The following is a 14,577-nucleotide window of genomic DNA, read 5'->3' as shown; positions in this document are numbered from 1 at the left end:
TAGTTGTGGGACCTAATGACTTCTATAATTTTTAAATGGTGATGGGCATCAATGGTTTTTCACAATTGGCAACAACTGTGAAGTGATATGAAAATATGTATATTTCTGTTGGAGACAAGGTCATAGATACTGCCAATATCTGGTGAGTGGTCCATACATTCATAATTGAAGGCAAATGCTAAATTGTGGAGGTTAATGCAAAGTAAAATGTAATCATTTTCCTGTCCCAGTCCCCAAAACAAGAGCTCGTGGATCTCAGATTAAGATCCCCTGGGTTAGAAGAACTTGGCTAGAATATTAACATGGCCTTTTACTGGCTGTACCACCTTAGGCAAGTTAACCTCAAAAAGTCTATTTCCTCATTTATAAAAGTGTTGATGAGACCCACTTTGTACAGTTGTTGAAAGGTGTAGGAAGATCATGCCTAGCCTAACTCCTTGTGTACAAATGATGACTTGTAGCACATTAGGTCTTCTGACTAGATTTCTTTTGGCAGTGATAGTATAAAATGACACTTGCTACACTTGCTGAGAGGCAGGGGCAGACTTTATGCTAGGCAGGGAGCTCAAAGATTACACCGAAAGCAGAAAACTCCTTTACCTTTAGATTTTCTTAAGAGTTGTTGACCCTTAAGGAGTGTCAGAAGTGGGGTATAATATGGAGAAAAGAGAAAGCATTATAAAATATTTGGAAAGGAGTCTATTAGGAAATCTCCTCCTGGCCTTGTTGATCTGAAGCCTTTAGTTGCAAAGAAACAGCTTTTTGTTCATTATAAATTTTTTTTTTTTTTTTTTTTTTTTTTTTGAGACGGAGTCTTGCTCTGTCGCCCAGGCTGGAGTGCAGTGGCCGGATCTCGGCTCACTGCAAGCTCTGCCTCCCGAGTTTACGCCATTCTCCTGCCTCAGCCTCCCGAGTAGCTGGGACTACGGGCGCCCGCCACCTCGCCCGGCTAGTTTTTTGTATTTTTTAGTAGAGACAGGGTTTCACCATGTTAGCCAGGATGGTCTCGATCTCCTGACCTCGTGATCCGCCCATCTCGGCCTCCCAAAGTGCTGGGATTACAGGCTTGAGCCACCGCGCCCGGCCCATTATAAATGTTTTAACATAATTAGAACTGGTGTTGCCATGCACCCCATTTGGGCATGAGCCTTTTACTTCCACTGGAGACGTAGGTCCCCAGATGATTGATTGGCTGCAAAGTATGGACATGTCTTGATTGTTTCTAGAAGGAGCAGGACCACTGCCTTCTTGGATCATAACTACTACACCTGCAGAGCCCCAAAAAGTCTGGTTACTCTATTAGATTAAGGTTTAACCTGTGATAATAGTCTAGTTTTATTACTTAAAGGGAAACTCAAAAGTGTGAAGTTTTGTCTGGATATTTTATTAAGCACATGTACCTATAGGCCATAAGGATGTGTTCTTTTTCTGGCTGGCCACTGAGTAGGTCTGTGCATGATGCTGGGCAGTTCTTCCTTTCTCCCTGACAGCTTTTAAAGGCACTGAGTGTTTGATCCATCATCTCAGTAGGGGTGTGAAATCAGTAAGGCAATGGAGCTTCAGGGTTTCCTTGTCCCTTGGGTCATGGCTAACACCCCATTTAATGTCTCCTTTTCATCACAACCAGATTTGTTGTCTCACTTATTTCCCAGTGTCTGGCCAAGATAGTGATCTTCATGAAAACAAACTGGAAGTAATGCAAGCCAGAAAAGATGCGAGAGCTTCGCCTCTGCAGAAGGAAGCTGTTAAGGGGAACAGATGGAGACAGGGTCTAAACAGCTTCAAGAAAGTGTGCGCTTGCTAGTCTCAGAGGTGCTTCCTGTGCCCCAAGAGCTGTTTGAATCAGGAACTGCTTGAGGACCTGAATGACTTCTCCAACTCTGCCAGGGATCCTTCATTAGCCCAGCACTTCTGAGATCACTCAATGCCCCCCATAGACCTCTCCTGCTCTTCTGAATGCAGAAGCAGGAGTGGGATATAAAGCAAAAATATAGTAAATTCTAATCTAGTGTGGCTTGAAAAAGAAGTTGCAATTTATAGAGAATTACCAAATATACTGTGATGGATCACTAATTTTCAGCATATGATAATTTATTTAAACACTAAGGATGATGTCTATAATTGTCATATTAATCTCTGAAAGTATCAGGACTTTATGAGGTTCCTGTGCCTTGGCCATCATTGTGATCATTTATGGTGACTAATCAATTTGATGACAAAGTGGCATATTAATGGTAAACATTCTTGGCAAGCAAAGGGAAGAAATGTCTTATCTGCATTCACCATATTTCATGTCTTGGCTGTTTGCAGTTATTTACCCCTTTCTTCCATTAATCTAAACTTCCAAGACCCTAAGCTCACATCGTATCATGTATTAACTTGCTAACTAACCTCCTGGTTTTGTGGTTTTCTTTCTCTGATCTAATCAGTCCAATCAGAAGGAAGATTACACTTACAGATGCACATGCTGATGTCATGACATCATCCTCTTATTTAAGGATCTTCCCTTTGCTTCCCTATCAAGTCTCAACTTCTCTGGCCATCTAGACTTCAGGTGAGGTCCTTTTATCTTGGTGACCTTGTTCTTTGATTCACTGACATGGATCTTGGATGCCATTAAGGTGGTTTACTTATTGTCAGATACACTTTGTTCTTTTCTGTCCTTTCACTGTGGAATTTTTCTCTTGGCCAAATTCTATCCATTCTTGGCCCACACTGCCTTCCTAGCATTCTTGTATCTCTTTCTCACTGTCTCGCCTGCACAATTTGGTATATTTGGTTTACTGTTGGTCTTCTATTATTTCACATATTACTTGTTTTTCCAGCAAGTCAGAGTTCCTTAATAGAAAATATTCTGCTCTATTTATTTTGTATATTATAATTCTTAGCAAAGCACCAGCAAACAGTGAGTGTTCAATAAATATTTAAAGGAAACAGATAAAAGGTGTCATGAGTTAGATATTTCAAATATGAGGAGATGAACCCTTGATGAGGTCAACCCGCATCAAGTGTGCCTCGTTTACAAAACCAGGAACTCAATTTTCTCCTTTTTTTCAAAGTTGATCCAGGCTTAGGGAATTCAGTTCATAAAAACCAAGCTCAAGGGAGTGAATGCCAATTCAATAACAATGAAAAGTCTAATCTCGGCTGGGCGCGGTGGCTCAACCCTGTAATCCCAGCACTTTGGGAGGCCGAGACGGGCGGATCACGAGGTCAGGAGATCGAGACCATCTTGGCTAACACGGTGAAACCCCGTCTCTACTAAAAAATACAAAAAACTAGCCGGGCGAGGTGGCGGGCGCCTGTAGTCCCAGCTACTCAGGAGGCTGAGGCAGGAGAATGGCGTAAACCCGGGAGGCGGAGCTTGCAGTGAGCTGAGATCCGGCCACTGCACTCCAGCCTGGGTGACAGAGCGAGACTCCGTCTCAAAAAAAAAAAAAGAAAAGTCTAATCTCTAGGTAAGTGGAATATCTGTGTCAGCCATTCATTGCATCCTTTTTCTTGTAACAAGGCTTCCAGCAGGCTACTCTAAGTTCATTCATGGCCAATAGGATTCATTTGCACCAGCTCTGAAGCCTAGTGCATGCCATTTAGACTCTAGGGACATCTTGCAAAGTTCTTGCTTTTTAGTTTCACCCCTTCCTCATAGATGACTCTTTGCTTTTTAAAGGAATCGAAGGGCTATTCTATAGACAGTAGTAAAACCTGTTCAGAGATGTTCTAAATGCCAGATTTCGTTTGCTTGAGAAGCAAAGAGAAGATAATTTAGACAAGGGCAAAAGTACCATGAGAAGACTTTGGAACAGTTTTGCCCAAGTTTTAACTGGAGGCGGAGACTTGATGAGTTTTGGGCATTAGGTGGATAACATTCATGAGCTGGAGAGAATGGGAAATGCAGAGTGCAAGGGAGATTAGTTTTGAGGGGGCAGATGGCAGTATTGAGTGATGCTGAGGGGAGATCAGAATGTTGAAAAAGAAGTATGACTGATACCTGGTTAGTTTCTTTATTTTGTCTTTCTTGAAGCTGCTTTCACCAATGATGTACATATGAAAAAGGGATGTTATGAATAAGTTACCTTCAAACTAAATTAACTAAGTGGTTTTTACATGGAGCTTCAGGATATCCAAAAGCATATGTCTAGGCATAGAAACGGTTATTTTTAAGGGCCGAGAGCAGTGGCTCAGGCCTGTAATCCCAGCACTTTGGGAGGCTGAGATGGGCAGATCGTGAGGTCAGGAGTTCGAGACCAACCTGGCCAACATGGTGAAACCCTGTCTCTACTAAAAATACAAAAATTAGCCAGGTATAGTGGTATACGCCTGTAATCCCAGCTACTCGAGAGGCTGAGGCAGGAGAATTGCTTGAACCCAGGAGGCGAAGGCTGCAGTGAGCCAAGATTGTGCCACTGCACTCCAGCCTTGGTGACAGAGCAAGACTGCCTCTCAGAAAATAATAATAATAATAATAATAATAGTTATTTTTAAAGTAATATTTAATGTGAAATTCATAAGACTTGAAATTGGGGGAAATTGGAAGGGATTAACTCCTGGGATATTGCTCATTGTCCTTTAACACAGATTAGTATTTTTGCAATCTTAGAATTATGTATTTATCAGGGGCTTCTTTTTCCTGTGGACAGCGTCACAGGGTGTTTTGAAGTGGCTTGAGCCCGGGAAGTCTGTTTGGATAAATACTAATTGATGGACTGATGTAGAACAGTTTATCATCTCTGAGCAATTGGTAATGACTCAAACACATGTAAGAAGCTCAGTGGTCGCTTTTTGCAGCTATCAGTCATGATGGTTGTGTAATGCAAATAGGAGTAAAGAAGGTTTGATTAGTCTGTAACAGTAGCTGGAACACTTTTTCTGCAAGGGGCCGGATGGTTTTGTGGGCTGTGTGGACTCTGTCCTTATAGCTTGAGAGCAGCCATAGACCATAAACAAATGTGTGCAGCAGAATTTGAATAAAACTTTATAGAAAACGAAGTTTGATTTTTGTAGAAACTAATGTGTTATGCTATTCTTTTTTAAAAACTTTCCAGCCATTAAAAAATCTAAAAAATATCCTTGACCCACAGACTGTATGTGCCAATCCCTGGTACATAACATAGAATAGGATGAGTTTCAGGAAGAAATAGTACAAAATACAGGCTGCTATATGTTTGCAATAGTGTGCAAAGAAAGTTTACCGAGCCTTTTCTTGGCAACTGAGACTTCTTATACCATTCATTTTCAAAAGTCATTGCAAAACCATGAATTTTTTCTCTAATTTCTTCAAACTGATTATATCAGCTTTCTAAAATATTTGGTATATAATCAAAGTACAGTTTTGTTGCTGGATTTCAAAGGCTGCAGTTTAGTACTAGGTTTCTCCTGTTTCAAAACAAGTTGTGTTAGGTACACAAATACGTGTGTGCACATGCACACACAGGAGGGCTCTTTACCTTAACAATTTCAAGTTCTTCTAATCTCCTTTTTGTTCACTGCTAAGTGATTCTTTATTCTCCATGTGTCAGTTTATTTCCAGATGTACATCTTAGTTTTCTTCTGGTAAAGTCCTGTTTCTTCCTATCCTTGCTGATAGAGGAAACCACATAAACGATTTCTTAAAATTAAGAAAACAATGTCACTTCAGCTGTGAATCCTGTATACTTTAAGAATCAGTTTGAGGTGTATAGTTGACATCCAAACCCCAGATGCATAATTCACTTGAATGGGCACATTTTGTAGAGAAAGCTGAAAAATGGCAGTCAGATTTTTACAGAACAGCCCAAAAGGGTGTTGTGTGTGCTGATGATTAGAACTTTTGCCGATTCATGCTTAGTAATTAGGACTGAAAGATGGGCTCTGTATTAGTCCATTTTATGCTGCTATAACAAAATACCCAAGACGGGGTCATTTGTAAGGAACAGAAATTTATTTCTCACAGTTCTGGAGGCTGGGTGGTTCAAGATCAAAGTACTAGGAGGTTAGGGCCCAGTCTCTCTGCTTCCAAGATGGTGCCTTAAATGCTACATCCTCTGGAGGAGAACACCATGTCCTTGGGTGGCAGAGGGGCAGAAAAGAGAGAACCTACTCCTGCAAACTTGCCTTTTTAATTTTTTAATTTTAATGTTTTTAGAGACAGGATCTCTGCTCCATTGCCCATGATGGAGTGCAATGACATAATCATAGCTCACTGTAACCTCAAACCCCTAGGCTCAAGTGATCCACGTGAGTAGCTAGGACTACAAGTGTGTGCCACCATGCCCAGATAATTTTTAATTTTTTTTTTTTTTGGAGGGACAGGGTCTTGCTATGTTGGCCAGGCTAGCTCAAGCTCTTTTGATAGCAGCATTAATCTACTCATGAGAGTTGTACCCTTATGACCTCAACACCTCCCATTAGGCTGCACCTCCCAACACTGCTGCATTGGGGATTAAGTTTCCAATATGCAAATTTGGAGGACATATTCAGACTATAGAAGGGTCTGTTCCTCAGAATACTGTATTTTTAAAAAGAAGCACATTTAATTATTCAAAGAATACATGACTATATTTTTGTCTTTTAAACTAATGTGGATAAATTGAATTCCTCATTTGACCCTGTCTCCTCCATTCAATACTTCTTCTCTTCCCAGAGATAATGTCTTAGTCTGTCCAGGCTGCTATAACAAAATGTCATAAACTGGGTGGCTTAGGAACAACAGAAATTTATTTCTCCCCATTCAGGAGGCTGGGAAGTCCAAGATGAAGACATTGGTAGATTTGGTATCTGGTGAGGGTCTGTTCATGTAATCTCACCTCGTGGACAGAGCCAGGGATCTCTCTAGTGCCATTCATGAGGGTTCCACCCTCATGGCCTGATGGCAGGCCATATCTCCCAGTACTGTTGTATTCTGGGTTAAGATTTCAACATAGGAATTTGAGAGGGACATAAGCATTCAGTTCATTGCGGGCAACCATTGTTATCAATGTTTTGTCTTTCAAAATCATCTTCTGTGTGTTTATGTACATAAATGTTCATAAAGTATGTTTCCTAATACAAACCATATGAGGCCAGGCATGGTGGCCCATGTCTGTAGTCCCAGATACTCAAGAGGCTGAATTGCGAGGATTGCTTGAGGCTAGGAGTCCGGTCTGGGTAACATAGCAAGACCTTATCACTATAAAAATAAAAATTAAAAAAAAAAAAAAACATATGGATTTTATGTCATACAGATTATAATGAGAATTGCTTTTTTTCCTGCTTGATCCATGTTGGAGAACACAGGTCAGCATTTTTCTTTTGCCATGCTTTCCTGAGGATGGGGTGGCAGGGGGTAAAAGGTGATAGAAAATCCTTTTGCATATGATATTGTGGTAGGACAATCCTATCTTCTAGGCCTGGTCAAGGTTTAAAGCTGACTCTCTCATGGGGTGCTCACGAGGGTTCTTCAAAGACTCTGTCACCTGTGTCGGTTTCTGGGAGTCCAGGGGTCTACACCAGTCCTGCCACTGTGGTCATGTTGCCCTTTCAGACAGCCCTAGAGGAATGGACCTGAAACAAGCTCTGGACTGGCTTATTCTTATCGGAGGACCACCTTGTGCCCTTGGAAACATCAGGCACTCTGTGCCCCCACACCCACAGCCCCTGAGAGGATGGCTCAGACCCACTGCAGCAGCAATTTCCCTTCACTCCCATGCCACCAGCGCAGCTAGCCACACTGCCTCTCATGTTCCAGGTCCCCAGAGAAGGGGTCTCAGCACCTCTCTGTGTCTCTTTAACAGTGGAGCACTCAAATCAAGCCCCCAACTGGCCTCACTGAAATCCTGCTTGTGAAGTAAGAAGCTGATATTCCTACTCTTCCCCCAATGGGAAGAGGGTGCTGAATGGGGATCTCAGTGCAGCACTTTTCAAAGAAATCTTCCCTCACATCTTGCTCTTGACCCTCCCTGTGGGAGAGGGGCTCAAGCCTAGTTCTTAGTTATCTCCTTTTTGAAGGGCAGATGGTTTTTTTTTTTGAACTCACTTTGGTATCTGATTATTGCTAGCATCTTGTGTTAGAGCCAAAACTTGCAGCGTGGCATCCTCATTACATGTATAAGTGCAAGTTTTTCTCTGCACTAGAAACTTACTTGTGGAATTGTTGGATGATAGAGGGATAGTATATTAGAATGTTAAATTACTCACCGACAGGGTCTCAGGTGCATGCCACATACTTGCCAACACTTTATAAAATTGATCTTTAAATGCTTTTACCAGCCTTTTGAAGGAAAAAGACACATGTATCTAACCATTTTATTTTTCTTTACCAGGAAGTTCTTTATATATTTATTGAGCATTTTATTTTTTTTTTCCACGAATTGCCCGTTTGAGTCCTTTGCCCTATTATTTTAAACATTGTCTTCTCTCTATTGATTTGTAGTTCTTTATATATTCTTTTTTGTTGTTGTTGTTGAGACGGAGTCTCGCTCTGTCGCCCAGGCTGGAGTGCAGTGGCCGGATCTCGGCTCACTGCAAGCTCCGCCTCCCGGGTTCACGCCATTCTCCTGCCTCAGCCTCCGGAGTAGCTGGGACTACAGATGCTCGCCACCTCGCCTGGCTATTTTTTTGTATTTTTTAGTAGAGACGGGGTTTCACCGGGTTAGCCAGGATAGTCTTGATCTCCTGACCTCGTGATCCGCCCGTCTCAGCCTCCCAAAGTGCTGGGATTACAGGGTTGAGCCACCGCGCCCGGCCTATATATTCTTAATACGAATGCTTTGTTACATAGCAAATATTTTCTCCCAGCTTGGCCTTGTCTTTTAACTTTGGGAAATTGGACTACATCAAAGGCACCATGAATAATGACTTTGTGTTGTGTCTGGCTTAAAAAGGCCATCCTTCTCCAGTGTTATAAACACCTTCTCCTATATATTCTTCTCATGCTGTAATAGTTGACATTTTACAGTGTTTTGAGGGTTAATCCATCAGGGATATTTTCATGAATAGTAGAACTCTAACTTAATTTTTTCCCACATGGAGAGCTAGTTATCTCAACACTGTTTGTGGAAAGCCAGCAGCATGATTTGTGGCCACTGGAATAAGGGTAGTCAAAGGGCTAAAGGGGCTGGAGTGGGGAGAAGGACAGATTATTGCTAAATATCCTACTGATCAAGGTTAGACGACTTCTCAATCTAGAAGGTACATACCCTACTGAGAAAGCTCCTTGTAGGAGTGGACACCCAACATCTTTTAACCAGTTTTACTATCAGAACATTTCCATACAGGCAGAACTAAAATCTGTGATTATCTGGATGAGAAAACAGTTGTAGGCAACTTACTCATTTTTCTGAGCAAGAAAAGTTTCTACATAATTATGTTCTGTATGAATCTTTTATCAGCTTTAATAGTTAAGTCTCTTCAAAGAACATGAGATATTCTTTTTTTAAAGTAAGCATATAATTTATTTATCCTCATTAATACTTTGTTTTCCCGAACCCTTCCAAGTCGTTGGGGAATGTTGTGTTTCAGGGGTCAGTGAAAGTCATGAAGATGCCTTTAAGGCCTGATTAACCTGATCTGAAAAACCTCAAAACTGACCTTCTCTACATGTCCCCATTATTGTCCTACATTTCACATTCAGATCAAGGCTTATTATCCTTTCCATTGGGGAAGTAGCCCAAATCATAGTGTGAGTGAAAAATATATTTACTAAGAAGTGTGAGTCTTTTAAACCCTCTTGTGTTTCTTTTAAGAAATTAAAACCAATAATGACTATCAGTTGAATTCGGTTGTTTTTATCAAAATCCTTGGACATACATTAAAGTATTTGTCCCGTGGGCAGGTGCCAAGGCTATGAAGTCGGAACCTGGTGTGTTCGAGAAGCAGAAAGAAGGTTGGTGAGGTAGGGACACAGCAAGTAGGGAGTAGAGTGAGGCCAAGCCCCAGGTCAGGGCTGGACCTCAGGGCCTAGGTCCAGGCGAAGGGACTGGGCATGATGCTGAGGGCAGTAGATGCTGTGGGAGGATTTTAAGCAGGGTGACAAGATCAGGCTTGTACTAGATGAGAACTTCGGCTGTGTAAAGATAGATTGACAGTAAGCCAGAGTGAATCCAGAAAAAAATAATCTAGAAACCTGTTGCAGTGATACAGGTGAGGGACACTTTGCCTTTATTGGATTTGAAAGTATAAACAAAATGAACATCTGTTGTTTAGAGTAAAAGCCCTGTAAGGTATGGTATAAAATAAAACATTTTCAAAAACACCCTTGTCACAAAAAAATATTTTTAAAAAATCAGGTCTGTGCAGGACCAGCTACCTAACTTCCAGGGACCTCACTGCCAGATGAAACTGTGGGACCCCTTGTGCAAAAAATAAGAATTTCAAGATGTCAACAGCAGAGCATTCAACGAACGTGGGACCTTGTGTGATTATGCCCTGGGTCTGTGTGATAAAATGGCTTGAGTCAGTCTCTGAGAAGCTTCTCCTTGCCTGTTCCATAAAAAGGCTGATGATGATTCCTGTGGTCTAGGCGGAGGGGTAAAGATAAACTAAGCTTGTGTAGCTTCTACTGTTATTTTGTTTGTTTGTTTGTTTGTTTGGACTGCTTCTTGCAGAGCAGGGCTACCCTATAGGCAGTGCACCCAGAGAAACCTGTTCTTTAACTCAAAGGCATTGTTAACCTTAATACAATGTAAATTACAGAAAATGTTGGAAACAAAACTGGCAACAAGTATTTATGACTAGAGGAGGTGAATAGGGATGGTGACGAGAATTGTTTTTTGTTCTTACTGGCTGTGGTTGATGAAAACATAAACTAGGAGAAGGAAATAACATTAACATTAAATTTATTCCTTAGAACTATGTATTTCTTACTAGCACATACCCATTTAGCTGGCTTTCCAGGAGCATATTCTTTTTGTGTTTTGTTTTTTTTTTTTTTTTTTTGAGACAGCAGAGTTTTGCTCTTGTCATCCAGGCTGGAGTGTCTAATGAAGTGGCACAATCTCGGTTCACTGCAGCCTCCACCTCCTGGGTTCAAGCAATTCTCCTGCCTCAGCCTCCCAAGTAGCTGGGATTACAGGTGCCAGCCACCATGTCTGGCTAATTTTTTTGTGTTTTTAGTAGAGACAGGGTTTCATCATGTTGGCCAGGCTGGTCTCAAACTACAGACCTCAGGTGATCTACCCGCCTCGGCCTCTCAAAGTGCAGGGATTACAGGGATGAGCTACCGCGCCTGGCTTCCAGGAACATATTTTTATACAGTTTGGAGGGACAATGATTTGGACAAAAGACTTCCTGTTAAATTGTGTTCTGCTTTTTTTTTTTTTTTTTTTTTTCTTTTTTAAAGAATTGGTAATATGGCCGGGTACGGTGGCTCACGCTGGTAATCCCAGCACTTTGGGAGGCCAAAGTGGGTAGATCACCTGAGGTCAGGAGTTTGAGACCAGCCTGACCAACATGGTGAAACCCCGTCTCTACTAAAAATACAAAATTAGCCGGTTGTGGTGGTGCATGCTTGTAATCCCTGCTATTCAGGAGGCTGAGGCAGGAGAATCACCTGAACCCAGGAGGTGGAGGTTGTAGTGAATCAAGATCATGCCACTGCACTCCAGCTTGGGCAACAAGAGTGAAACTCTGTCTCAAAAAAAAAAAAAAAATTGGTAAGGCATGGCTTTTTATCTCAATTTTAAGTGTTAGCTCCTTCTCCACTTATTTTTTACCTGTAGAAAGTGATTCAGAAAACAGACAGAGCTTTGTGTAAGAGGTGTAAACTGTGAAGTTCCTTAACTCTGAAAATTGGAAACATAAATATATAGAGTTTTCCCTTCTAGTATCACTGTGGGAAGAATAGTGGCTGTGGGAATTTGGTAGTTTGGGATATTTTCAAATTGGTTGCTGTCATTTTCATTTGTAATAAGTTTACTTGGCAAGTTCTGTGCCAGAGCTATCTTGAGGGCAAAGTTTGTGAATACCTTTTAAAACACAGCTTACGTTTCTAGGAAAAAGATCTTATGCTTACTAAACCAAATTCCTTTCAGCAATTTTCAATGACTCAGAGCCCTGATATTTGCATAGTGATTCAGCCAATGGAAGTTGACTCTGAGATAATTTTGGTTAAGATAAGTCTCCTGGTTTATGCTTTTAAAAAGTGAATAAAGGCCTGTCCGGAATAGTATAATGTGCAGTGGCTTCCAGCCACTTTTGATTATCTCAAATGCCACCTATAGAGCTGGGTAGTAATAGTGATATTAAGGTATTATTTCAGAGGGACCTACAAGGCCAACTTTGGACTCTTGACATTAAACACTGCAAAATTCCAAAGTGCAGACAGCTTGGTAAGTTTGAGTTCTGGTGCATTCTGTTCACAACTGGTTTTTTTTTTTTTTTTTTTTTTTTTCTTCAATAGTGCTTTTGTCTTTCTGCTAAAGGTCAGACTGTAGTTGTCGAGTATTGGTATTGTTCCTGAGTTAGTAGGGACAAGGGTGGAAGTATGGACTTAGTTTTTCTATTATAATATCCTATCACAATGCTGGATTTTAATGATTTAAAAATGTAAATAAACTTGTTTGCATTTTTAGACTACTTGTGAGCAGCTGCCAATTCTAAAATCACTATGGGTATTTGCAGCTCTTTTCTGGGCTCATTTTACCCTTCTTTGATCTTCTATCAACATGCAGGTCTGTGTGATGGGCTGGAATCAGCGTGTATTTTGTTTAGAGTCAGACTTTGTTGGAATCCTGGTCTCACAATCTGGATCCTTGGGGCAGCACCCAGATTAAGTAACCTCTGTAATATGCGGTACCACCACTACTTGGCAGAGCTGTTGGGTAAAGTAATGCATATTAGGCCTGCTACAAAGTAGATGTTGTATTTGAGTGTAGAGGAGGGGTGTATTTGCCCATTCTCATGATGCTAATAAAGATATGCCTGAGACTGGGTAATGTATAAAGCAAAAGAGGTTTAACAGACTCACAGTTCCACATGGCTGGGGAGGCCTCACAATCACAGCAGAAGATGAAGGAAGAGCAAAGGTGTTTCTTACATGGCAGCGGACAGGAGAGGACTTGTGCAGGGAAACTCCTCTTTATAAATCCATCAGGTCTCATGAGACTTATTCACTGTCATGAGAACAGCACCAGAAAGACCTGCCTCCATGATCCAATTACCTTCCACTGGGTCCCTCCCATGACACGTGGGAATTGTGGAAGCGACAATTCGAGATGAGATTTGGGTGGGGACACAGCCAATCCATATCAGGGAGTAAGGTTTAAGTGTAGAGCCATTGAGTCCAGGCTGCTGCCACATACGCTTTGAGGGCAATGGAAGTAGTCTGAGTCCTCTCCATGGAGAGTGGCCATGAGGGACCCAGAGCTAACCTCTGCCTGCCTCCAGCCACTGTTTTTCAACTGCACCCAGTTTATCTAGGGAGAGTTTGTAATTGATGTTTGTTTAGCCCCATGTCAGCATCACTGGTTTCTTAAGAAGTCTCACCCAATTCAGTGGGGCTAACAACATGAAATGGGTTTAACTTTCTCTAGGCACTGCTTACAACTGTGCCTGTTAAATCCCCTCTTCCAGTCTCTGAATGGTGGATTGTGCATATTCTATCATTGCTTCATCTTTCTAAATCTCCTAATCTCATATCCAGTTCAACCTGTGTGCCTCTCCTACTCTCTCTTCTGAGCTCTAGCTCCTCCGGGATGCTGGGGTGGAGAGGAGAGGATGGAAATGGGGAGCAAGGGACTAATAAGTATTTAACTCACTAAGCGGAGTTGGTGGTGAGAAAGTGCCTCTCGTAGTCTGCTGCTTTTGTGTGGTTTGTTCTGATGCTGGGGTGTCTGCTCAGGTGATGTGTAACTCTCTTGGGGCTGTGTTTGGCTTTACTTCAGCCTCGTTTGTGAGCAGCCTATGCAGAGGACAGCAATGTCCCCCTTTGGTATTGCTGGGTGTTCATGCCCCATCTGGCTTCAACTCCTCCTTCTAGTGAGTGTCCCTGTGCTTGGCCCATCAGCTGCCTGGCAGCCCAAGGGCTCCTGCCTCTGTGACCTCAACACTCCTTCAAAAGGAACTGTGTGAGTTACTGCAGTCCTCTCTGTCTGTCCAGGGGTTGTAGGGAACTGAAGTGGAGCAGAAATATTCCAGTCTTCTTTCCTGGAACATTCCCTTGAGGCTCTGCTTGCATGTGGCTCCCGCAGTGGGTCTGCCACTCCCAAATCTCTGGCTCAAAAATGGGTACCAGTCTCATGCTCATGGGTGTGCCCCCACTCCAGGGACTGGATGCCAAGTTCCCCCTACCCCCTGACATGCTCCATTCTGCTGCAGTGCCAGCCTGGAAGGGAGTGGGGAACTGTGAAGTCTTCAGCTCAGCCAGCAATCAGATTAGGAACAAGATGCTCATCTCTCCTCCTTGCAGGTACCCTGGCCTCTCCTAGTGATTCTCTTGGAAGCCCCCAACCCCTAACTGGTTGGGGAAGCAGACAGTAACCTGCACTAGAAACTTGCCCTCCCGATGAAAGCCAACATCAACCTTTCTCCCTTTCCTTGCATGGGAAGAGGGGCTGTGGTCAGGTAGTAAGACTGGTCCTCTGACCTCCTGGGGAAGCCGTAGGGGGCAGTGTCTGACCCTAC

At 42.3% G+C, this 14,577-nt stretch overlaps 1 protein-coding gene across 4 annotated transcripts in view; it reads left to right on the top strand.

The window, feature by feature from the left end:
• Positions 1–14,577, top strand: part of IQGAP2 (IQ motif containing GTPase activating protein 2) — a 310,003-nt gene that overhangs the window by 127,006 nt on the left and 168,420 nt on the right. Inside the window, exon 1 of one of the 4 annotated variants that reach the window (XM_073014671.1) lies at positions 12,266–12,284. The exons of the other annotated variants lie outside the window; for them this stretch is intronic. The gene's annotated coding sequence lies outside the window, so the exon portion shown is untranslated. Of the gene's footprint in view, positions 1–12,265; positions 12,285–14,577 lie in introns of those variants that run through there. 4 annotated transcript variants of the gene reach the window in all.

Source organism: Chlorocebus sabaeus, chromosome 4 (genome assembly GCF_047675955.1).
Source record: "Chlorocebus sabaeus isolate Y175 chromosome 4, mChlSab1.0.hap1, whole genome shotgun sequence".
Classification (NCBI taxonomy): Eukaryota; Metazoa; Chordata; class Mammalia; order Primates; family Cercopithecidae; genus Chlorocebus; species Chlorocebus sabaeus.
The sequence above is the reverse complement of the archived record's forward strand: the minus strand, read 5'-3'. Positions and strand labels throughout refer to the sequence as shown.